The sequence below is a fragment of the Amaranthus tricolor genome, chromosome 13, assembly GCF_026212465.1.
Source record: "Amaranthus tricolor cultivar Red isolate AtriRed21 chromosome 13, ASM2621246v1, whole genome shotgun sequence".
Classification (NCBI taxonomy): domain Eukaryota; kingdom Viridiplantae; phylum Streptophyta; class Magnoliopsida; order Caryophyllales; family Amaranthaceae; genus Amaranthus; species Amaranthus tricolor.
Window position 1 is genome coordinate 20,131,778 of NC_080059.1, and position 3,442 is coordinate 20,135,219.

A 3,442-nucleotide genomic window follows, 5' to 3' on the forward strand; every position below is an offset into this window, starting at 1 on the left:
CAACTGGGCAAAGTAAAAAAACAGGTTTGTCCTTGACTTGATGGTGCTGTTGTGTTTTGTTTTGGACTGATATAGCCAGTGATGATAAGGATGAGTTACCATGCAAAATTCTGTTGATATATTATATAGAAAATTGTAGAGAAATATGTGTGAATAGATGAATTTGTAAGAGTAACGTTGAATGAATCTATGATATGTATTGAATGTAAATGCAAATCGTAAACTGATTGTAACCTAGAAAAGCTCATAAATATTTGATAGTTTTACAAGCGTTCGAGAGGCATGTGACTCTCCAAGAAATGAGTCAAGAAACTCGTCTACAATCTTTCACAAAATGACTTCCTCTTCTTCTTCTTCTATTGTGTACCATTTCTCCCTCAATCTTAATCTTCCAACTAACTAATTACTAATTACTAATTACTAATTACTCCTCCGTTGCCTAATGATGTTCTTATAACGAATGTTCACGTGTATTAAGAAAGGTGGAATCTCTGGAATGTGAGTAATGATAAAGTAGATAGTGGAGATATTATTTTATTGAATAACTAAATTTTATGAGAAATTGTGGGGACCATAAGCATTAAAAAGTATTGAAATAAATTTAATAAAAAAATATAAGGACCACAAGTATTATAAATTTGTAAAAATAAAGTTATTGGAAAATACGTGACGACCATAAACATTGCAATAGTTAAAACTAGAATGAGCAAGGCTAATTATGTCCAAAAGATGTGATGAATAGAAAATTTCTGGGGAACATCAATTGAAATTGTCCAAAATGACAAATAGGAACATCAAAAAGGAACCGAGGGAGTTTAATGTATTGGGTGATTCATGTGTTTTTATTTCCAAGCCATCCATGACATGTTATTGTTCATGCTGATGTTTAAACTTTGTTCTCAGCTGCTTCTATCCTCATGTTCTATTTTCATACTACACAAAAGCTTTCGTCCCATGGGTTTGCATGAATCATCTCAAATTGTTATATGGATACTTGTGCTTGTCCATCTTCATTCTAACAACTATATAATTTGCTTGTGATATTTGTTTTATATTGAAGAATTTTTATGTCCATCCATGCTGTCAAGGGTCTATGGAAAATAACCAATTTGTTTTTACAAGGGTAAGGCTGCGTACTTCCAACCCCAAACTCGATGTGAGTCACGTAATGACATTAGGTGATAAAGTGTTGGTTTGTGTTTCCATGTGTTTTTTCCCGGTGATGAGTTTTTCAAAAGTTCATGTTTATACTCCATAAATATAATGGGTAGTGTTTCTTTTGTTCATTGAACTTTACTCAAGTGATGGACATGAGGTTTAGTATCACATGTTTCATTTGGGCAGATCTAGTCTTTAAACTTCTTTTCTTGTTCATTCATTAAATATAATTCTTTTGCTATCACTATCTCTCGGAGCTAGTTGCTGCTTATTCTTTCTTTCCCCTTGTAAATTTAAGTTGAAACTTAATCAATTATAAAAAAATAGAGCAAAGGTGCGTATTTCTATGTGGAAAAGTCACTGCTTGATATATCTTCACAATATTGTTCCAGTTGGAAATAGTGCCACCGGAGGCATTTCTGGAGGAGTGGCAGCTACAGCAGCTCTGATATTCGCAGCTCCTGCAATTGCCTTTTTATTGTGGGGAAAGAAGAAACCGCAAGATCATTTCTTGGTTAGTGTAAATAGAAAATATGGCTTTACACAGTAAAGCATCACAACGCAGTAATCCGTGTTTGCTATTTTCCTGATTGCAGCTGAAGAAGATCCTGAAGTTCATTTGGGACAACTGAAAGGTTCTCCCTGCGAGAACTAATAGTTGCCACTGATAACATTAGCAACAAAAATATCCTTGGCCGAGGTGGATTTGGGAAACTTTACAAGGGTCGCTTGGCATACGGTGGACTTGTGGCAGTCAAGAGACTCAAAGAGGAGCGCACACAAGGCGGAGAACTCCAGTGCCAAACTGAAGTTGAAATGATTAGCATGGCTGTTCGTCGAAATCTGCTTCGTTTGCGCGGTTTTTGCATGACACCCACGGAAAGATTACATGTTTATCCATACATGGCCAATGGTAGTGTTGAATCATGTTTGAGAGGTATCTTTTATTGTCTATTAATTGTGTATGCTTTCGATTTTCCAAACTTTATATTTTCGCTGCAAGTGTGGTGTGTGGATGCTGTTCATAGATGGTGTGACTTATAATGTTTTATCAGAAGAAGGTATTTGTTAAATTTAGGACATAAGGTACAAATACTTTTGGCTGTTCTCTTCAGTAATAGTAATTAGCTCATGTTTCACTTCATTATAGAACGACTGGAGACGCAACCACCACTCACTTGGGATATCAGGAGACAAATTGCGTTAGGAGCTGCTAGAGGGCTTGCTTATTTACATGATCATTGCGACCCTAAAATTATCCATCGTGATGTAAAAGCTGCAAATATATTATTGGATGAGGAGTATGAAGCAGTGGTGGGGGATTTTGGGCTGGCGAAACTTATGGACTACAAAGATATACATGTTACCACAGCTGTACGTGGCACCATTGGACATATAGCACCAGAGTATCTTTCAACTGGCAAGTCAAATGAAAAAACCGACGTTTTTGGTTATGGAGTTATGCTTCTAGAATTGATCACAGGACAAAGGGCCTTTGATCTTGCCCGGTTAGCTAACGAAGATGATGTTATGTTGCTAGATTGGGTATGTAAAAAATTTCCTTTTGCTGCATCACAAAAATACCTCTAAATGGGAAAAAAATATTACCCTTTCCTCTAAAACATGTGGCAATCTAATCTTTATTTATTTCTATGGCAATCTTATTGGGCTCCTACTAGAGTTTAAAGTGATTTTGTTGAAAATTTACAGGTAAAAGGGCTTCTAAAAGAGATTTTGGTGGATGATGATTTGCAGGGAAATTATATTGATGCTGAAGTTGAGCAGCTTATTAAAGTTGCATTGCTTTGTACACAAAGCTCTCCAGTGAAACGACCTAAGATGTCGGAGGTGGTCAGAATGCTTGAAGGTGATGGTTTGGCCGAGAGGTAGGAGGAATGGCAAAAGGAGGAGATGTTTCGCCAGGAATTTAACAACAGCCACCCTACTGGTGCTAACTGGATCGTAGACTCCACCTCCAACATCCGGCCTGATGAACTTTCTGGTCCTAGATGATATATTTTTATTGGTTAAATATTATTTGAAAATATGTATTTTAGGTCTTAGAAGCTGTTTACGTGTTCAAAAAAAAAAAAAAAAACAATTTTCTCTAATCTGTGAATATTTTCCCTCATTTTTCTTTCTTCTCTCCATCACTTCCCAATTCTCCAGATTTTTTTTTTAGTGTATTCATAATGACCCATACAGAAACTTTGGGTATCCACAATCTTCATGGTTCTTGTATGGAGATGCTTTACGGTTTTTGGAACCACATGTAGTAGTTAGC

At 36.1% G+C, this 3,442-nt stretch overlaps 1 pseudogene; it reads left to right on the forward strand.

Moving 5' to 3' along the window:
- Nucleotides 1-460: 460 nt before the first annotated feature.
- Nucleotides 461-3,198, forward strand: LOC130798905 (BRASSINOSTEROID INSENSITIVE 1-associated receptor kinase 1-like; annotated as a pseudogene).
- The last annotated feature ends 244 nt before the right edge of the window (nucleotides 3,199-3,442 follow it).